We start from the raw sequence: 23,870 nt of genomic DNA, 5'->3' as shown, positions 1-23,870 counted from the left end.
GCATTTTAGTCAAATTTAACAAATTAAGCAGTGCAAAACAAACAGATGCTAAAAACTAAGTAAGCTTAGCTAACATGACTATCCTAACTTTTCAGCTGAAAAAATAGGAAAAACACTATTTTCAAATGGAAAAAAAACATTAGAGGAAACAATGCAATATGACAATAATGAAAAATAATGAAAACTGTAAATAAATTAATAATTGATTTATATTTATGAGTCAGTCGGTTGCCAAATATTTGGTGCATTCCTTGTAAATTATTTTACATTCAATGTATTACCACAAATAACATTACTTTACTGTAATTACATTCTATGTGGTACATAGCAAAGTATTCATTCATTCATTCAAAGTTGTTTTCACTAATGACAAAAAACATGCTTTAAGACGAATTAAATTCAATTAATTAAACTGTAACAATCTGAGTATTTATTTCTTTCCATAAAAATGTAAAAATAAAAAATACAAGTGTGCTTAAAATATGATCATTTGTTTTAAATGATTTGTCACAGTAAATGTTTAACATTGGCAGTTGTGTACGCTTGGTACTGTGCACTGAGCAAAAGTGTGGTGTTGTGTCAACCCTAGTGTTTTCATAAAACAAGCAGTATGGGGGAGAAAGGAATGAACAGCAGAAAGAGCGAGAGAGGGAGCACTTGAGGGGAGAAATCTGAATGAGGGTGTGTGCATTTGTGTGTGTGAGTGTGTGTGTGTCTCTACAGAATGTTTCACTGCACCCAACCAATGAGGCACAACTCTGCTCTCCAGCAAAGCCCATGTCAGGCTGGAAGGGCATGAACCAGTGCAACATCAACCTTGAGGCAGCCTGCAATACAGCAACACAGCAGCAAGATCCAGCAGTGACACACGCACTGTAATATCATCTCTTACAAGAACATTACAATTACAATTTACAATACAGAATAAAAAATACAAAATTTAAAATCACACAGAGTACTGATAGTTTGAACCCAATACACCTGATTTGGCTTTGTTTTGTTGGTAAAAATGCAAAGCAAAATATTTTCCTTCAATAAGACTGAACAAATGCATATACAACAACATATTCCATTCAATGAAAAAAATCATAAAATTGACTCTTTCCTATTTTCCTAAATACAAATCAAACAGTTCATGTCCTCCAAATCTTTAGTTTTGTTATGATTGTCTAGCTTTTATACACTGCAAAAAATTCCATTGGCAATGTGTGGCAAAAACTAGACAAAATATATGCAAATTAAGACAAATATATGTATATTAAGCAAAATAAATCTGCCAATGGGGTAAGCTAAAGTAAGATTTCTTACAAAAAGCAATGGCAAAGTCTCAAAATAAGTGAAGTAACACCTAAATCAAGCAAACACGTCACATAATAACTTGATTGCTGCTTGATTGTGCTTATTTTGAGTTCAAATTACTTAAAATAAGGTACAAATTCTAAGTAAGAATTATTAAGATAATTATCCCTAAAATAAGCAAAATAATCTAACACTTACACAACGCTTAGTAAGACAAAAAGTCTTATCAGAGAAGAAAATAAGATTTATTGCCCTAAATTAAAAGAAAAAAAACACTTGCTAAGATTTAGTTTTTTGGAGTGTATCTGTTTTCAAACATGCCAAATTTGGGTTGATTCCTGTTACTGATCTCAAATCTCTCAAAATTTCACAATGTAAATAACTTATTTTACTGCAGAAAAAAAGGCTTTTGTAACACCTACACCTGTAGCCCGTATATAGGACAAGGCATTTTAAGGGTTAAACCTGCATTAATCTGCATTTTCATCACTACAGCTTGACTCAATGACCTTTATGAACTTCGTCTAGTAATGAAATGCATTGATATCTAATAGAGGGTTCATACACTTTTTGACCAATACATTTCCATTATTTTTTTCATGACTTCTTCATGCCTTTAAATCAAATTTCCTGACCATACGATTTCTAAAACAGTGCAGACAACCAAAAATCAACTAAAACTATATTTGAAATGGATTAAAGTAGGCTTAAAATAAATCTGACCCACAATCTTTAATAGTAAAATGTGTGTCAGATCCTGAGAGCTCCATTGTGTAGAGCTAAATTACTGAATTAACACTGAGCTGATGTATTTGTTAACTCAAAATAGATTTTCTTGATAAACAGAAAAACAAAGATTTGTAGAACAAACTTAAATTATTTTTCCAAAACTCTCTGGGTATTTTTTATTTTTTCCAAAACTTACCCACTGGCTCAGCATGCAATTATGTCTCAGGTAGCTACGTAAATAATTACAGGTGTGGTCTGATTAGACACTGTGTCTTGCCACATTATCTTTTTACATTACATATGGTAGATGCTTTTGAACAAAGCGAGTTACAATAGTCATATAGCAATAGAATACATACAAGTTGAAGGTAAAAAACATTTAAGACAGGGCCTAAAGGAGGCCAAATGGGAAATAGTAGGGTAGTGGAGGAAAGGAGGGGGTAGAAGAAATGAGGTTAGAAATAGTTTAAAGGGTATAGGGTGTATAGTGCTTCCCCCGCTGCCAGACAAACAAGGCTCTCTGGAGGATACACTTGGGTTGTGCACCTCTTGGTGAGAGATTGTCAACTTCTAGACATGCCTCTACAATGCACTCAAAACATTTCCCCTAGGTGACAGACTTTAAGAGGGGAGACATCTTTGAACTAAGAAGATCAGGATGTTTTTTTAACTAATTTCCAATAATCTAGGCCACCCATCAGCCAGAGACCATCGCCTACTTTTGCATTCTTTTGGGATTCTGCTTTTTTTTTTGTTGTTTTTTTTTTTTATCAATAAGCATATGAAGTTCTGAGGTGCATAATGGTATTAAACACATCCACATGCTGGCTGGGGGGGGCGTTCCTAGAAACTAGCTCACAATTCAAATTCCTTTGAACTTAAAATTCTTGGTTCTTTTTTAGTGTATTTATTTTTGTGTTTGTGTTGTGTTTGAGTTTGTGCAGTAAAAACGTTCTTATTTTTGCTGCAAGAAATGATTTTATATAAAGTATAATAAAAAGTGAGCAGCTGGTGTTTAATGTACGAGAAAAGCATGGTTAAAAGTGTAAAGTAGAGGTGTGCCATTTCGTATCGTACGCGAAAATATCTCCAAAAAAATGTTATATCATGTACGATATTATACCCTGAAATATCGTGCCATATCACCCACCCCTAATTATTACATCAGGGTACTAATTTTTTTACTGTTTTTAGCAACAAAAAAAAAAAAATCACACTGTTCTTATTTTCCATTATATATCTACTAGAGACAGATTATATCTGTCCAGTATCATTTATTTCACTTTAATCCTGGATATATGGAGATATTTGGAGTGCATTACTATTATCATGACATTCTGGACCATTGACTTCTGTTACAAATTAATGTTACTGATTAATTTCTTGTAATTTTTAAAATCTCAGTTAAGGGTGTGCCATATCATACCGTATGCAGTAAGAAAATTTAATATTCATTTTGTTGCAGTAGTGTATTCTTGAAATAATTTAGTTTTTTGTCATATCGCCAAGAGTATCGTTATCGCGAAAATACCATGAAATATCGTGATAGTGTAAAGTGCAGTGTGCAAACTAATGCTTAGCAATTAAGAAGACACCATATCATTTTATACATTTTTGTAAGTGTTCATTGTCCAATAAAATGCTTTGTGCAATATATGTATATGAATTAGACCGAAATGATATCCAATTACATCACACTTTTACTGTAGCTGCTAATAACTGCAACTTCTTAAGGTTCAGAATGAACTTCTTAATTGCACTGACTGTTTATACGTTCCTGGAGAGCGTGCCTCCTCCTAGCGAGCTGGCTTTGGTTCAGCATCTCAAGGGAGCAGTTTTTAAAGCCATTTTTGCGCAGCTCTCACAAATGATTTCCCTACAAAAGGCTCAGCCAGCGCTGCTAAAGGACACACCAGAAACTCTCTGAATGAGCTTTCAACTCGAGATCATAAAGCTCTAAGATCCTGCACGTTCTCTTTGTATATGTGTGTGTGTGCGCGTGTGTTTATGAGATGGTGTATGCAAGTGCAGTGTCCGTGAGTAAATGTGTATTCAATAGAAAGAATATGGATGAATATGTGTGGTGTGGTGTGTGTGTTTGCCACGGTTACTTCAGGGTAGTCACATGATCATGAAAGAAGACCACATGAACATGACCTCAAGGTTTCTTGATATGCTTTGGTTTTGCTATGGTTTGTACAGGAATGTCCATGTGCGTCTGCAATAATTCACACCATGCTAGCTGTAGGAGACAATGATATGCTTAAGTTACTACAATATTTTATTTTTTATATTTTTCTATAATTTATATGATCCATTTAACCCACCCACTCACTAGTTCTCCTCTATCACTTGTAAAGTGTCCTGGCTGAAGTCAATACTGAATGGTGAAGTTACTGCTATCTAAAGCTTAAAATGTATAAGAATATGTATGAAAAAAGCTTAAAACAAAAGGAAAACTTCTGAAAAAAACGTCTAACTAAAGAAAAAGCATTTATTAAGTTTGGGGTGGTTGGTGTGGAGCCGGGATAACACCAATACCTGCTAGTGAGCTAACACATCATGTTGGAGACTGGGGTTCAATTCCCGGTCTAGGTGACTATACTGCACTACACCAATAAGAGTCCTTTGGCAAGACTCCTAACACTACTACTCTGTAATAGGAATAACCTTGTAAGTCACTTTGGATAAAAGTGTCAGATAAATGTAATTAAGTAAGTAAGTAAGTAAAGCCACCTATATTAGGAGGGTGAGGACAGGGGCATGCCTCCTCCGATACATGTGAAGTCAGGATAGTACCCAGCATCAGCCTGTGCCAACCAGCATCACAATGATATGGTCAATTATGCTCTCTCATGCGCCATGTTTCAAGATTTGAACTTAAAAACCAAAGGCCATAATGTCATCACATCTGTATGCTAAGCCACTCAGACTCCTTGATTTGGAATGTAATAACAACAGGTACAACATTAACAATATCAACTTGCATTCATAGTATCTTAGTTATAAGATGATACCCAAGGCCATGAACATTTATAGATACTGAATGTAGCATTGTACAGAATTTTAACATTTACGGCGTAGAAGCAAAATCCTGCGGTTTATGCTGGGTTGCATTGTGTTGAACGCAGCCCCAGCCTCTGGCACAAAAATTAAAAAATGAGAAGAACTCAAATTAATTCAAAAGAATCCAGCCACCACAGTGTGTCCAGCCAATCAGGAAAGAGCAGGCTGTGACGCCACACACATACGAGCCTTATACAGACAGAACAGCCACCTTTCAATCACAGAAGAGAAGCTGAAAATGGCAGAATATGGATTAACAAACCTGTATATTACAGTAAGGTTTACTAAAAATATAAAATATTAAACTTATAACTGTTTACTTATGTTGCTTCGTTAGATCCAATACGACAACATCGTTAAAGAAAAATGCAAGCATACACATACTGTAAGAAGGGTCTACTGAATTATGCCAGAAGGAATCTGTATAGGACTGGAGAGTTGTGGCACACAAAACAATTGTGAAACAATTGTTTGGCCATTAGGCTTCACAGTTTGATTGGCGCAAGAAAAGCAAGGCTTAACACCAAATGACTACTTGTCCCAAGAATCAAACACAGAGATGAATCGGTGATAATATTAGGATTTTTTGGCTGCAGAAATCTTGTGACAATGTGACTGGCATCATTAATTCCCAGACTTTTCAAGCCATCGTGAGGAAGAATATTATCCCACATAACATGTCCACGTGGGGCCGGTGTGGGCAGCTCAAATGAGTCGCACAAAGTTTTGTCCACAGGCTCCAAGTTGGCCCCATATATGGACAGGGTTCATACACGTTTTAACCAATACATTTCCATGGATAAACCAAAAATCAACTGAAACTATGATTAAAATAAATTATATTAGGTCTAAAATTAATCAGATAAGATTTTTTATAGTAAAATGTGTGTCAGATCCTGAGAGCTCCATTCTGTTGAGCTAAATTACTTATTTAACTCTGAGCTAATGTATTTGTTAACTTAAAATAAATTTTCTCCATTGATAAACTGAAACAAACAAATTTTTAAACTTTCTGGTTACCTTTATTTTCCAAAACGTATCAAATTCCATGACTTTTCCAGGTTTTTCATGACCATGTGAAACCCTGATGGATGTCATCTGTGTTGCACACTGCATATGTGGACTCAATGGGACCAATTTGAGATTAAGGTGAGCTGTAAAGATGGGGTATATTTAGGAAGCCCAACTGGGTCCCAGAAACCGCCCTTCTGGAACCCCCCTAGCCCACATTCTGCTCCACTCATATAAGCCCCACATGATCATGTTGGCTCAAGGGTTGAATATTTCTTACTGACTGCATCAGTAGTGTATGTGGCTTTATATGCTGTTTCTGTTGCTGAGACATTGAATATTCCAATCATGGCAATGCAGTGAGCTCAGGTGAGCGTAATTTGTCCTGTTTAATTTGGTGTAATAAAATTGTTTTGTTTATATAGAGCTTTTCACAAGACTGCTTTACTACAGCAGCAATAAAGAAAACAAAATAAAACACACCTCTGAGGTCAAAGAGGAAGAGGTCTTCGTATAAGGTTTGAGGGGAACTTTCTTTAAGAATCTGAAGGAAATTTGCACAGTTTAGGGCATGGATACTAGGGTAATAGGCAGATTCTGGGTGAGGAAAAATGTCCATAATGCATCTACTCTTTACTTGATTTATTGTATTTACCTGTTTTCCAATTACAGAGGAATACAACAATGAAAATAATTTGTTTCTGGAGCAATGGCCAGAAAAATATATGCATTTATGTTGGTATTCTGGTTTTAGGATACGAATGATTAGTTGATATTATGCACAATGTTAATTATAAAAATGGACTCCAAATTTCAGTGTCACATTAATTCACCTCAACATGCCTTTTGCAATCATTTAGTCCCCCGTGGGCAATGCTGAAATTACTATTACAAACTGTACAGCGGGCAATTGTTTTTTACTTTTACCAGACGTAGATATACTTTAGAGTAGTGAGAGGAGAAATGAGTTTTATATTTCCTGTTTTTAGAAGATTCTGCCTCTGCCAGGAGTGGGGGAAAAAAAACACTGCCCGTCCACACTTAAAACTGATTGGCTGACTCAGAGACTCTTTGTAGAGAACAGGCCAATCAGAACCTTCTCTGTTTTACATGCGCTTCATAAATATTACCACGAGGGGGGCATCTTTCTCTCCCTCCCCCTTACTTTCACACACATGATTGGGTACAAAAGGTCTGTGTCACCTGTATGTGCGTTTCCGTTCACTCTTGGGCCACTTGTTCTAGATTCCAGGAGATTTTATCTGACTTGTGGGCATCAGGGAGCAGTTATTGATATGCGGTAGACAAGCGCAACTTCCAGGAGACTTGCGACATCTGTGTAATGGACTCATTCATACAGCTTATACTCAACTCGGCCCGTGTTTCCAAAAGTGCTCAATCACAACATATTACAATTTACTCAGAAAATATCAGCATTTTACACATTTAAACATCTTATGGGTGTTTTAAAGGCATTTAAATCCCATGTCTATCAATTTAAAGCAATGAAGGACATGGCAGAAATAATCTTTGACTAATCAACTAATCGAAAAACAATAATCATCAGATTAGTCTACTACTAAAATGATCAGTAGTTGCAGCTCTACCTGGTTTAGGAGCAACTGTACTTAAGATCTTCCATCTCTACAGGAGTGTAGAGTGTAAGGGGATGAGAAAACACTAAATGCCAGTGACCTGAGGGTACAAGTGTGCTGTAAAGTTGAAGGAGTTTTGAAAGTAACATTTGGCATAATAATGTTTAATATATGATGCTACTGATGACCAGCGCAGCTGACTAATGGTATGTGTCCTTTTGCTACTTCGCCTGGCCGCACCCTATTTAATTAAATGGAGGGAGCTGCCACATGCGCGTGGTGCATGACAGGTTGTGTTGCACCGAAAGCAGCCCAGCAGTATGGCGAAAAAGTTCAGCTGAGTTCAACTTTATGAATAATGTGGACAGCTACTGTGTTGCATCTACCCAACCAGGGAGCAGTAGGTTGGTATGTCATTTGTGCATCACACAGAATAAAAGCCTTTCAAACAATGAGGATAAGTTGATAAACGGCAGTATCTGAATTCACAGTATTAGATTACAATACGATTGATTAAAAATTGATTTAAAAATCTTAAAAATATAGCCTATTCTTTCTTTATTTATTTGCATATAGATATGTCACAGACAGTCCACATGAGGTGAGCTGAGAGACCCAGCTCAGAAATGCACAAAAAATAAGTTCAAGTAGACACACATTGTAAGAATGGTGGTGATGTCTGTGTTTGTTATAGAGCATAATGCAAAGTATTTTAGCGAGAAAGCACATATTTGTTATGTTATGTAGGACATACTGTATCATAACTACATCTCTGCCGTTTGTAAAAAGCCAAACAATGTGAAAATTGGGTAAAAATTGGTAGAGTTGTGATTATTATAGATGTATTATACACCTTCCTCAGTGTAAATTAATGCAATGGGAGTGCATGATTGTAGCAGCCGGCTGATACGCCAAGAGGCAGGCTATACGGAGTCTATGTATATATGTCTATGGTCATGATCAGTACAGTGATGGCGGTGCCCAGTGAATAGCTAGAGGTATGGGTTGTAAACAGTGGTTTTAATAAGATTCTTGTTCACTTTTAAAGTTATTAATGCCTTGTTATAAATGTCAGAGCTCTCCAGATTCTACCAATGAGCTGTGGAGCTATGTTGAGCCTGGAAACAGTGTAAAAAGCAATTTATCAAGGGCAAAATATGCCCAGAGTGCTGGGAAATCTCGAAAAGCTGCGGGAGAACGGAGGTGGGCTATTCAATAAAGGTTAGTACTCTTTATTATGCTTTACTAGACCCAAAGTCCATTTAACACCGGAGTTCTCCTTTAACAGGCTAATCTGGGAGACCAGTAAAAAAAAAAAAAGGTCCAATTAAAGAGTATAAGAAAATATAAAAGCATGGATCGATGTTTTTTTAATCTCTTTTTGTTAATAATGGCCCAACTGGTAAGAAAACAAAGCAGTTTGGGGTTAAGAGCATAGGGTCAGTTTGATGGACAGGGATTAAGCTTAGCCAAAGACTATACTTTCCTTCCAAAGGAAAATCTACACAAAAAAGAAATGTTGTGTAGACTAGGCTTAATTCCACAGCTAAAATTGAACATTTCAGTGAGGGAGTTTAAAAGACTAGGAATTTGGGACCTACCAACAGTACCTTAGTTTTTACTGCATTAATATTAAAACGACTCCAGCTTTTTCATTCATGGTAGCATGTCGCCAGAGCCTAGGGTGGAAATGGAGAGGTGCTGCTGTTGCTGTCACATATCTGGATACTGTCAGCATGGCAGTGGAAACTTCAGGAAGAAAAACAGATTATGACTGTGAATAATTTGGCCGAGGGGTAACATAACACATAGTGCTTCTCAGTTTGTGAAATAAATACTAAATAAAATAGATTTCTTTTTTATGTAGCACAATCACTTTTTTTTTTTATTCAAGATTAAAACTGAAAAATGTAATATTTTAATAGTGCATACAAAAAATGTAAACTATTTATTAATATAATAACATGTACACTATAGTTTCCTCTATCCTCAAACCTAGTGTTGAGAGAAAGCAAATAATATGCTGCCAGATGCTCCTGCCTCATGTCATTACCTTAAATGGACTTCCCCAGGAGTCCCACAGAGCACAATTGGTCTTGCTCTCTCTAGGTGGGTAGGGTGGCCTTCCCTTTCCCTCCATCACTCAGCATAACACTGGTTAGTAAGGGTGTCTGTTAACTGATGTAACAGAACTAGCAGTTAGTGTTCTCCTCTAAGCATGTTCAGCTGTGCAATGATGTTGCTTTAGTGGCAGTTTAGAAGGATTCACTGACCTGCAGAAAGCACATCGTAGACTTAAGTTGCCATTTTGTATTAGAAACATAATGCTAAGCTAAGCTACATAAACATGAAGTATTTACTTAACTGTTTCATCATTCCAAACATAACTTACTAAACATAACAAGATATAGTTTGTTTTACTGTTTAAAACAGAGCATTTGAACTGCTGGAGAGCAGTGCTAGTACCATTCTAATAACACAATACCCAAGCAATAACAAAAACTGTATGGAAGACTAATCATGTCTAAATCTATGCTTTTGAAACAGCCCTGATCCATTAAGACATGGGTCATTTCTTAAAACGTAGTGCACAAGTTTGTACTCTCGTACTTGGAAAGAACAGACTTGGTAAGTTCGGCTCACGAGTACATAATCCCGAAGACGGGAGGACGTGGGACTTTAATTCTGTAATTGGAAGAGCCGCATACTTGAGGACGTCTCCCTTTCATAGGATCGGTAGTGTCGTGTTACGGTGTTTGTTGTTGCGCCGCTAAAGTATGGAGGATGAAGAAAAATAAATCCAACCAATTTGAAAGAATCGGAAAATAATCGAATCGTGACACCAATAATCGATTCTGAATCAAATTGTGGGATTCCCAAAGATTCACAGCCCTAGTAAAAAGTCCACACAAGTCACCTTCCATGCATCCTCAATAAAGAGGGAGGAGCAAAAACACATCCAGGTTTTTTTAATGAACTTGGCTAAATGAAACAGTACTTGTGCTGCAACCGAGGACGTTTCCAGAGTCCACAAGAATACAAGTACAGAGAAACTGAGAAACGGTCATGGGCTCCACAAAACAAAGCCTGAATTTACTGAATTTATAGTAGCTCTTCTGTGGAAGCAGACCATTTTTTTAACTACTTTTGCTGGGTGTGAGCTTAAACCTCTGTATACCAGAAACACTGAAAAGTATCTAGCTCACTATATCTAGGTCAGTGAGTAGCCTACACTAAGAACTAGCACAGCTCAGGTAAGCTCCCACAGTCTGCAGAAAGCTTACTAGATCCAGACTGTGAGCTTTACCAACTAAAACATTGTGTGCCATTTTGGTATCACCTAAATGTCAATAAGGGTTCAATAATTAAAATGTCTCAACAAACTATTTATTGACACTAGTTAAAATATTACTAATCATTACAACATGTTTAATAAAGTATTAGCTAGTGTCAATTAATAATAGTGAGACATAACTTCATAACTACTTTTATTTGTGACCCATATCGTAAAGGGTTGCCAGCATTCCCATAGCCACAGATAAAATGCTTCATCGCAAAATTATTTAAGGTGGAAATAAAAGCATGAGAATGCAAGAAGAGTTCATTCAGCTGCCATCTGCAGTTTTTTGCCGAAGCCAAGTGAACATTTTTTTCCATTATAAATATGCTGAGGCCTTTAGTCTGGCCTGTATTCACACTTTAAACATATGCCCTCAAATCTACTCAATGATTTAGTACTAAAATGCTATCTGGATTGTTTTTCGCTGATACTGAAATACTACTAACAATAAGCTTATAGTCACTCACACTCTGGTGTCCACAGCTTCTTACCTAACAGAGCATTTTAACAGCTTTGCGAGGACCAAAAATAGTATGCAAAAATACATGAGCTGTGACTATAAATTTTTCCAACCTTCGCACAAAGATGCTGCGTTTCAGGCAAAATGGAGACAAATAGTCCTGGTGTCTGAGAAATGTAAATAAGATGCGCAGTGGCTGATTAAATGACTACAGGAGAAGGTGAGCTAGAGCCATGGGAGTCTTAAGCGCAAGCACTATTTCTGTCAGTCAGCGGTTGGGTATCCAAGTCACAAACGGTTACCCCGCTTCGGGCTGTGCTGGAGTGATTTAATAATATTTTATTTTAATTTCTAAGCAATTATATCATGAGCTGTGGTATCAGCATCTAATTTGACACGCCAAAGAATTTCAAATCCTCCCGCAAGCGAGCTAATGAAAAGTGTTCAAGGTATTTTAGCGAGGTTTGAATCACAATTCAGACCTAATGTGACAAGTGGCCTGCATGCCTGCTTCACATGACTGCCAGAGATAAGTACACATGTCAGATAGCCTTAACACAGGACACAGAAATTAAATACGGGAATTATATATTCAATGCAAGTCTGGACATACTTAAAAAAGATAATAAATCAATTATAGGAATTAGCCTAAAGTGCTCTAAGCTAACTACTGTAATTTACCTTTGGAAACCAAATGAATCCTATTGAACCAATCCTACATTTAACCCAGCTGAAGAACTATACTTTAAATACAGCATAAAGAAAAAGTAATAGGACACCTGCTCTATCATTTTTTCATTCATATCCAAAATCCAGGATAATAAAAAGGTGTTGATTCTGCTTTTGTTGAATTACTGTCTCTACTGTCTAAGTAAATCTTTAGACTTGATGTTGCTTTAAGCATTGCTTTAAGAAATTTTATTGCATTCAGTGACAATATTTCGATTGCATTCATTTGTTTGTAAGTCGCTTTGGATAAAAGTGTCCGCTAAATGCAATGCAATGCAATAATGAAATGTAAAGTCAAAGTCAAAGTCTAATTTGTTTTCAAAGCACATTTAAAACAACTTTGTTGGCCAAAGTGCTATACAGTAGAATTTAAAACAAAATGAAAACAAGACATAACAGAACAAAAATAGAACAAATCAAATTAAACTACATTAAATCAAATTAAATTACATTCAAAACTAAGGAATAAAATAACATAAGATTTAAGACAATCCCCCCTTTGTTTTAATCTAGATTTGGGGACCACAAGAAGAAGCAGATCGGCAGATCTAAGTCACCTCGATGGAACGTAATTGTGGTAAAGAGCGTTGGATGGTCACCAGCCCACCTCAGCACGAAATTCCCATCTCATCCCAATATGGAGCACCATCATTCCAAAGGACTTTTTTTTACCCCTATAGCCAAGTATGGCATCAGGCATAGTGCCTTTACTTCACAGTAGGCAAAACATTTTTAACGGAACTAGACAAGCTGTGGGTGTGCTTTTGCAACTGTATTTTTGCATAAATGTATTAAAAGGGGTGTCAAGCAATATTTAGGCACATTACATTTTGGGCATATTATGTGCAGAATAGTTAATTATTCCTTATGATAATGACGAGAGTGGGTTGACAACCACCACCTTTTAACTACAATTGTGGTCCAATTTCCTTCTAATCCTTTACATTCCAATGGACTGCACACTGCCGTACACTGAGATTCCAGTCTCAGGTGAGGAGTGCTTGTGGTATCATTATCTGTGAAGGGTAAGCCTCATCATATTTTGAGCTGTGGATGACCTTTTGGCAGAAAGAAACCGCAAACTTAAATCAGAAGGCAGAGTCAATTCTTTCTGTCAAGGAGCATTAAGTTATGCTCTGGGCTAAACGCTCTTATGTGCAAATTTGAATTAGGCCTAGACTGTGGTTTGCTCATCACCACAACACCTTCTCTCCTCTTCTTTCCACTTGGTTTTAGTGGTCTTCTAATGTCACGCTTTCGATATAATTGTTTAAGCTCTCAGAGGAGTAATTCTGCTCCTTTGGGGAAGAGGGATTTGAGCTATTTAGGCAGAAGTCCTCACACTGCTCTCATTTTCTTATATGCAGTGTGTGGAATCTTAAATTAAAACATAATTGGGGAAAAATAACTTACACAAATGAATAATACTGTGTCTTTTTTAGAATTGTGTGAAACAAAATTGCAAGAATGACATTATAGATATATAGTTTTATATTTTTAGATAAATCTACTCTACGTTTCTAAAGCACTATTCAGACTAGGAATGTGGTTTATTTTGTGATGTGTTTACACCCTGACCACTAGACAGTAGTGTTGTATTTTGTCGATCCCACTGTTATGACTGAAAAAAAAAAGTTTATTCAATGTTTTAGAAACATTTTCAAATAAATTACTGAAATGGGAGTGGCTATTCGATTTACACACTTATTTACGACTTATAACGTCATATATTAGTAACACATTATTTATTTGAAAATTAGTAGCTAGATGTTTCGGGTAAAATGAGGATGTCAGGTAATAATTACTTTAGCCCACCTGCCCATATCAAACTAATTATGTCTAGATATGGCTTAAAGATACCCCAATGTGCCTGGGCTAACATATTATTTATATTTTTATATATACACTATATGTCTGAATGTCTGTGGACATCCCTTCTAATGAAAGCATTCAGCCAATTCAAGTTGCACAAATGGCTAACAGAGATGTGCACAAATACAAAATAACTGTCCATAGAACAGATCAGTCTGGAGCAGATAAACATGAACTTATTGGCACCATGCCTAATGTTAGGTTTGGGTTAGAGGGGTATAAATTTTGAAATGTGTTTTTTGGAAAGACCATGCTCCATCCAATACTAAATTTTGGACGTGGACAATGCTTTTGTTACTAAATGCAATAAAATCCTCACTGCCAAAGCTACAAAATCTAGTAAACAGCTCTTCCTGATTGAGCATGTGTCCCAATATGTCTGTCTATACAGTGTACTCCATGTGGCAACAAGCAAGTAAACTGTAGTACATTCACTGATTCCTTTGTATACTTTGCTAAAAGAAATACTACTATAACTCTTAAGGAACCATATTTTTCAACCTCAGTGTCCTCAATGTCACACAAGAAGGGAAGTGCTTAAGTCATACAAATGCACCGTTCCACAAAAAAGTCCTACAGTGACGCCAGAGAACGCTGCCAGTCCCTTGGCCTGCTTCTTCGCAAGCCATATGGGCAGCCATGGTAGACCTGATATGCAGCTTACAAGCAAAACATGAACATACTGCAGCATCACTGAGTGCATCTTTAAAAAGGCTGGGAAAATTGAATGCGGTACCTTGAGAGGAAGTTCAATGTCATTTGAAAGAATGCGAAGGTATGTGCAGGACTGAGACAGCACGTCTGAGAGAATCACCGATTTCTGCAAAGTGTGCATTACTGTAGCAGCCACATGACCTGAAGGAGATATCAAAGGTCCAGAAGTGCCTGCCGTTAGATCTGCATAACAAGCTCTGTACTATTGAGCTGCACCCCTTGTGCTTATTCATAAGGGCTTCTTCATGAATATGGTTATCAGCATGCAAACAGGCGCAAATAAAGGGCAGCCAAACTTTCACTGACTTTATTTGGACTGCTTTCAATTTATTGAAATAAACTTTCAATTATATTCATTTTAACTTGCATGCTGACATGCCGAAAGTAAGAGAACAGCAACTAGTAATTCCCATGTTCCCACAGAAGCTAAACAATGTTGCATGAAATGTGGATAGCCCGATGCTGTCCACTGTGGATGGTAATGCCTTCTATGACATATTCCTGGTATTCCTCCAGAAATGTCATTTTAATTCATCTGGACAGCATTTCACCTCACTCACAAGACAACACCTCACAATTTATACAGGTGTGTGTTTTCTCAAGCCACCCCCTTAGATAACACTGCATGGTTAATTTACTGCTAATATAGACACCTGTTCATTCTGTGTTTCCTCCAAAAGCAATCCCTTTGCTACAGTGTTTCTACTTTTTAAAGAAGACAAAACAAGACCAGTACGTTTCAGAACTGCTGTAAGAAACATTGTAAGAGCATCAGTAAGGTCAAGTACCGTTGTTCGAAGATTATTTCTGGCTCAAAAACACGGCTTGCTCTCACCTCGTCCAGGTACTGGATAAAGCTGCACACTGTGGCAGAGTTTCACTGCTCAACAGCTTTCCTAGATGACTTTTCCTATATGGCTTTTGGCATTGAGCACGGTGACCTCAGGCTAACGTAGGGCAACGCTGCCAGAGCATCCCATTTTATTGGCAATGCTTTTTAAGGGAGATTATAGACAAGCTGTGAGTGGATTTTAACAGTTCTATTAAACTTGCTTTATCATAATTTGATTTGATGCCTCTGTAAAACTCTTTGATTAATCTATAAATTGTGCTATACAAGAAAACTGATCTGCTCTTTTAGTTAGATGGTCTAGCAGAGTTTTCATGGTTTGCAGGTTTGGCTCTCTTAGTATTGGTTTGTTAGAACAAATGACAATGCTGCAATGAAGGCTAAACCAAATTAGGAGACTGAGCCCCTCTGTGGAGGTTAAACTCATTCTACTTTCGAAAAAGATTGGAAACTGGTTCTAAATTAAAGAACCAATATTGTTTCCCTGTTTAAGACAAAGATTAGACCGCCATATTCACTATGCTTTTGCTAGTCATACAAGTGGAATGGCCACAGATGGCCTTCACCTTAAACCAGGGATCACTAATAGGCGGACCGCGGTCTGGGTCTGGACCCAGGCGTTGTCCAATCCGGACCCAAACCGATAAACTACAGAGAAGGATTTAATTCTGACAGCGTCAGAATTTTTCTTGTCTTTATGGCATTTGTGCAGTAAACTCACAGACCAATCACGTGTGCTGTGAGGTCACCAAACGCTATCCTCAGCAAATCAGATCTGTGTAGACCGCTGGCCCGGCTAGTGAATTGGAACGTGGCCGAAAAAAAAGCCTCTATAAAAAAATAGGGAGTCTGAGAACTGGCGGAAAAAGAGAACAGGCAGAAACTAAAGACACGCAACAGACAGGTAGAGGAATGTACACAAAATCTGTCCAGAGAGGCATTTTATTATTATTATATATTTTTTTAATCAATGTTCAAACAACCTCACGGGTCAGATGTCACATATATAAAAGTTTTAAATAAGTAGTATAACCAGTGTTTCGCCCTGCATTTTGTCATGGTACCACCTCTCATGACAGATTGCTTTAGAACAAGAGTGCTCATTTATGGTGCTGGAGATCACACTGAAACACCTGGGTTTACCCCCCCAGTCTCACACACCTGATCCAGGTAATTAGGGCCCTCGAGTACATGGGAACATTGGTGGTAGATCTCCAGTACCATGGATGAGCACCCATGCTTATATTTAAACATATACAACAATGCATTAAAAACATGCCCATAATCCCATAGTCTGAGAAACTGCCATATGAGTGCATGCTAGCTGTGTTAGAAACACTGTTTCAGACCTATGGGGAGCTGAAAAGCTGGTAATGGCCATTAATTGTAGATCAGATAAAACTACTTCTTGGCACATTTGTGCAGCACCTCACTGATGTATCTCTTTAAGGTTCAGTCCAGAGGACCTAACTCAAGCGACTGTGCTCCAAGACAGTCTAGGGAGGTTCCTTGTACAACATTTTGCCTGCTGTGGTTCATTTGGCTGGATACATTCTATTAAAATGTTCCATTTCTCTACAAATAGCCTTTTCCTAACTACAATAAGTTATCCATCATTGCTCTGCTTAGCAGAGAATAACATCATTGACTTATTTGGCTCCAAACAGCTTGTGCTCTCATTTCTCACTGTGGGGTACATTCGAGACACCACTTTTCTCTCCCATGTAACCAATGTTCCAAAATCTAGAATAAAGCATTCCCACAAGATTAGAGCTTTTTACTGCAGCAAAACGGGACAAACTGCTCCCACTAGCCCTTTGATTGACCAATACCAGTATTTTATATACATCTCTAAAATTAGCTGTTTTTAATTACGGCATTTCACAAAATTCAGGCAATCTTGCTCAGGTTATTCAAACTCAAACTGAATCTACCACCCCACAGGTCGAGGCACACAGCTAACATCACCTAACACAGCGCGAGTGTGTGCTGTTTCTGCTGACATCAGCCGAATACAGATGCCCACTGATGTTAATATACCTTCTCTAGAGTACACTACATGGTTTTATTAAGAATCCAACAGTTCTGTAAAGCAAGACTATTAAAGTGGACAAATTGTGACCTTCCACTTTGAACCCCACTGGCTGATGAACACACACACACACACACATCTCCAAATCTTTACATTACAACTATACATTCCAATTTGACACTGCTGGTAGACAGTCAACTGAAATATTACACTCGTCCATTTGTAGCTGTGCTGACCTTTTGTGTAGCACAGCAGGTCAAAAACTTTCCATAAAGAAGAGAAATGTAAAGTGCAAAAACAGACAAACAAGACTTCTACATTCTACGCTTACTCTTAACCCCTTACTTCTTATTGAGTGTCACAAATTTCATCTGCCCAAAAAAGTATAAAAGGATGGTGAATATGGTTGTCTTGTATTTGTCTTTTCTTGTATCAGGACAGGGTCTAGTATATGTTTTGGCTTCCTACATTTTAGCTGTAGTTTCCGAAAAGAGCCAATTGCTAACTGCATTGTATCGGAGGAGCCATGTGCTTTTCTGCAAACTTCTGGTAAAGGGAATGTGAATGTTATTTTGCGCACCACTAAGACAATGTTAGAAAGCATATAATGTTTCTTTTATTTTTGCCAATTTTTGCAAATCTATTTATTTTCAGGAATTCATACAGTCACCACTGCATCAGAATAATCTTTACCACCTCTCAATTTTGTGGTTCATTCTTTAAATAACGTCACATCTTACAATAAGATTTGTTTCTACTAATATCAGCCAGATACTAAGGTCCATTAAAGTTAATATGCCTTCAAAATAACTGTAATGTAATTCTGTATATTGCATATTTGTTATTGCTGGTAGACCGTCATTCAAATCATTACATGCCCTACTTGAAAACCACACTACTACAGAAACTACTACAACTGATTTGGGGCAAGTCATTTTTGTCTCTGCACTTCTTGTGTGTGACAGACGAAGGGTGCCAAATTTTCCCAAACAGGAAAGAAAAGCACATTCTATGCTTTCTATCATTGTCTTACTTGTGCCCAAAATAACATTCACATTCCATCTAACAGGAGGGTGCAGATAAGCACATGCCTCCTACGATACAATGAAGTTAGCCATGGGCTCTCTATTGACTGCAGCCAATGACATCTCCAGCTCTGATACAAGAAAAGACCATCAAAGACAACCATTTTCACCATACCTTTATACTTTTTTAGTTTTTAGACAGATGAAATTTGTGGCAACCAATAAGAAGTGAGGGTTAAGAGCCTTTGCTAAGGAGATTAACAGTGGCAGCTTGCTAAACCAGGTTATACAACCCCTGGCAAAAAGTATGGAATCACCAGTCTTGGATGAGCACTCCTTCAGACATTTCATTCTGTAAAACAAACTCTGATCAAAAACATGATACAATAATAAGGTCATTCCAAAGTGCAACTTGTTGGCTTTCAGGAACACTCAAAGAAATGAAGAAAAAACATTGTGGAAGTCAGTGAATGTTACTTTTATTGACCAACCACAGGGAAAAAAATATGGAATCACTCAATTCTGAGGAAAAAAGTATGGAATCACTCAAATTGAAGGTAGAAAATAAGGACACACCCAGTCAATTTCCTTTCCCTAAATGGACACCTGCCTCAGATTAGATCTGCTCGTTAGTCTGCAGTTAAAAACACCTGCAGTCATGACACCTTGGAGGGCTGCTGGACGAATTAGAGTGGCAAGAACCATGGCTCCAACAAGAGAAATGTCTCTTGAAACAAAAGAGAGGATTGTGAAACTTCTTCAAGAAGGTAACTCTTCACGCATGGTTGCTAAAGATGTGGGCTGTTCACAGTCAGCTGTATCCAATATATGGACCAAATACAAACAGCATGGAATGGTTGTTAAAGCCAAGCGTACTGGTAGACCGAGAAAGACATCAAAGCGTCAAGACAAGCAACTTAAGGCCATTTGTCTTGAAAACCGAAAAAGTACAACTAAACAGATGAAGCATAAATGGGAAGAAGCTGGAGCCAATGTATGTGACCGAACCGTAAGAAATCGCCTAAAGGAAATGGGATTTCAATACAGGAAAGCTAAAAGAAAACCATCATTGACACCTAAACATAAAAAAACAAGACTGCAGTGGGCTAAGGAGAGGCAATCATGGACTGTGGATGACTGGATGAAAGTTATCTTCAGTGATGAGTCAAGAATCTGCATTGGACAAGGTGATGATGCTGGAACTTTTGTTTGGTGCCGTTCCAGTGAGATTTATGAAGAGGCCTGCCTGAGGAAAACAACCAAATTTCCACAGTCCTTGATGATATGGGGCTGCATGTCAGGCAAAGGCACTGGGGAGATGACTGTGGTTAATTCTTCTATCAATGCACAAGTTTACATTGACATTTTGGACAGTTTTCTCATCCCTTCAATTGAACAGATGTTTGGAGATAATGAAATAATTTTCCAAGATGACAATGCATCGTGCCATAGGGCAAAAACAGTGAAGGCATTCCTTGGAGAAAGACACATTCAGTCAATGTCATGGCCTGCAAATAGTCCAGATCTCAACCCAATTGAAAACCTGTGGTGGAAATTGAAAAAAATGGTCCACAAGAAGGCTCCGACCTGCAAAGCTGATCTGGCAACTGCTATCAAAGAGAGTTGGCACCAAATTGATGCAGAATACTGTTTGTCACTCATCAAGTCCATGCCTCAGAGACTGAAAGCCGTTATAAAAGCCAAAGGTGGTGCAACTAAATACTAGTGATGTATTTTGAATCATCTTTTGTTTATCTGTTTTTCATGATTCCATACTTTTTTCCTCAGAATTGAGTGATTCCATATTTTTTTCCCTGTGGTTGGTCAATAAAAGTAACATTCACTGACTTCCACAATGTTTTTTCTTCATTTCTTTGAGTGTTCCTGAAAGCCAACAAGTTGCACTTTGGAATGACCTTATTATTGTATCATGTTTTTGATCAGAGTTTGTTTTACAGAATGAAATGTCTGAAGGAGTGCTCATCCAAGACTGGTGATTCCATAATTTTTGCCAGGGGTTGTAGTACCCACAACTGGGATGGGTGATATATCCCTAAAATAATGTCACGATACTTTATGTTTTTTCCCCGATAATGATACTCTTGGCAATATGACAAAACACTGAATAAAAAAAACCTTTCAAGAATACACTAGTGCAACAAAATGTAAGTTAAATTTTACTATTGCATATGATACGATATGGCACACCCTTACAGAGATATTAAAATATACAAGAATTTTACCAGATTTTATTAACAGAAGTCAATGATCCAGAATGTAATTAAACTAATAATGCACTCCAAATACCTTCATATATCCAGGACTAAAGTAAAATTAATGATACTGGACAGATATTATCTGTCTCTAGTAGTAGTAATAAAATGGAAAATGCGAACAGTGTGAATCATTTGCCAATATTATTGTTTTGCCAATGATTTACTTTTGCCAATATTATTCCATACGATACGATATTGCACACCACTACCCACAACCCTGTCATCAAAGACCCAGTGCTCTAGCCAACTGGGTGTTGTTTAACCGTCGCTGCTAATAATACACTAGGCAAAAGACACAACACATTAGCCAACAGAAGCCTGTGACAGCCAGGGTTAGTATTGGAGAGTTGTGGCAAAAGAGCGCCATCTATCCATCTACCCAGAGATAGCAAGGCTGATTGTGTTTTCTCAGACTCAGGGATTCAAACATACAATGCTTGGGCCACAGTATTTGCATCTTTTTCTAACTCATAGCCCTCCAAATCTAAAATATTCTTTGCCACTTTGCTCATTCAATCAATAACATCCTGGATGATTTTAGTCCAATTCAGATGATCATTTTTTTAGAGTACACAACATGGTTCTGTTAAAATTGCAACAGTACTGTTTTAAAAACTTTTTAAATCGAAAAAACTGGTGCCATTCCCCTTTAAGCCCCATTGGCTGATAAGTCTCAAGCTCCAAATTGTGTATATTTAGCACTGCTGGTAGACAGTCACCTAAATCATTACATACACACTGCCTTAATTAGCATGAAAAAGCACACTACTACAGAAACTATTATGACTAAATTGGTGCCAGACTATTTGTGTCTACACTTTTCTACTGTCACAGTGTGTGAGAAATGCCCCATAAAACAAAAATGCATGCAGTGCTTGCTATCGTTGTCTTATTAGTGCCAAGAAAAGTTCACATCTACAGTCAACCATGCAGTCACTTCTGCAACAGAACCATCTATACACAGCCTCCCTCCGTTTCAAATCTAGAATCTTCTTAGAAACTTCCCTCATTCAATAAATAATCTCAGCGTAAGATTACAGGGCAAGAACACACATCTGCCATACTGCATCGTGTAATTGGTCTCGAGATCTATTATGCAATACATTACTACCTTCATTCTAGCACTAAGTGCACAAGTGACTACGAGAGACTACTACTAGAGCATTCAAGAGGTAAGAAAGCCGTTCCCTGTAATGCACACACTATTTTAGCATTCTTGTGGTGGCTGTTAACACTTCTCCACCATGAATCACCAATCCTAGAATTAGAACCAGCGTTACACAACGGACAAAAATAGTACAAGGCTGCCATTAAGACTAAAGCGAAGAAAAAAAGTCAGTGAACAGGCATTAGTGTTCTTACCTTCTGACATTTTGCTTCTTTAACGGGTCCTGACCACTAGAGTACAAAAGCACTGCTAAGAATCCAAGTAGTGTGTGAATATTTGGGCTGAAAGTGCTGATGCTGCTGTCACGGCTGCACCATCCCAACTGGTCAGGAATGGATGTGAGTGCACCCCCTGTCTCCCAGCTGTGTGCACACACAAGCTCATCTCAGTGGCTCGGTGGACACTACTTATTTCTGCCTGTACCACAGAGCTAAAGTAAAGGAGAAGAGAAAGTGTGTGTGTGTGTGAATGAACGTGATAGAGAGATTGAGAAAGAGAGGAAAAGAGAAAGAGACACAGCAGAAGTGTTCCCACTGCAATGTTGTCTGATGTGAGCACCATAGCTACTTGTTAAACAGCAGCAGCAGTAAGAGATAGGGAGAGAGAGAAAGAGAGAGAGAGAGAGAGAGAGAGAGAGAGATGGGTGTATTAACCCAAGTGTTTCCAGCTGATCTCTCTTGATTGCCCACTCACTGGCAGTTCCCTGACGATCACTCACTAGTTACGGCTATGTATATGCACAGTATGCATGAGACTCACAATCCTGAAGAATGAGAAAACAATGAGAAAACAGTGAGATGAGTTAACACAGCGACAACCAATGTACTCAACTGGTTGTACTACTGGAGATGACAGATGTATGCTGATAGCAATGCAATGGTCCACAGTAGAGAAGAACAGAGAAACAGATGAAACCATGGCAAGGTAGATATCATGAGCTATTGGAGGCACTAGTGCTAAGCTGAGAGAGAAAGAGAAAGATGGGGGTGTATTAACACAAGTGTTTCACGCTGATCTGTCTTGATTGCCCACTCACCGGCAGTTCCCTTCATGGTCACACACTAGTCATGGCCATGTAGAGATGCATTTATGACACACAAGGTCCTAAGAAAATGAGAAAATAGTTGTAGGGGTTAACAGAGTGACCACTAACATGGTCATGTGGACATACTGGAGATGATAGCTATGTACTGACTGCAAGCATTGCAATGATCCAACGTGGAGACGAACAGAGATATAGAGGAAAGATGGTCAGGTATGTTGAGGTGTGATGAGCTATTGGTGGCACTAGCGCAAGGCTTAAAGAGACAGTGTGAGTGCATGTGAAAGAGAGGGAAAAGGAAAGGCAGAGGAATGAGAGCGAGAGAGATGGGGGTGTATTAGCCCAAGTGTTTCCAACTGATCTTTCTTGAATGCCCACTCACTGGCAGTTCCCTGATGATCATTCACTAGGCATGGCCATGCAGCTATGTATTATGAGACATACAGTTCAAAGTGCAAAGTGAGAAAACAATGCGATAACAATGTGATGGGTGAACACACTGACCACTATTGTGGTCCACTGGACATAGTGGATTGCTATGTATTGATACTAATGCAATTAATGGTCCAGAGAAGCTGATTAGAACATGGCAAGGTGTGATGAGCTATGGTGGCACTAGTGCAAGGCTAAGTGAGAGTAAGGGAGTATGTGAAAGAGAGGGA

At 37.9% G+C, this 23,870-nt stretch overlaps 1 protein-coding gene across 9 annotated transcripts in view; it reads right to left on the bottom strand.

Moving 5' to 3' along the window:
- The window catches only part of syngap1b (synaptic Ras GTPase activating protein 1b), a 234,155-nt gene that overhangs the window by 207,881 nt on the left and 2,404 nt on the right, over positions 1–23,870 (bottom strand). The gene's annotated exons all lie outside the window — the stretch shown is intronic.

This window comes from Astyanax mexicanus, chromosome 1 (genome assembly GCF_023375975.1).
Source record: "Astyanax mexicanus isolate ESR-SI-001 chromosome 1, AstMex3_surface, whole genome shotgun sequence".
Taxonomy (NCBI): Eukaryota; Metazoa; Chordata; class Actinopteri; order Characiformes; family Acestrorhamphidae; genus Astyanax; species Astyanax mexicanus.
This window is presented reverse-complemented; position numbering and strand designations above follow the sequence as displayed.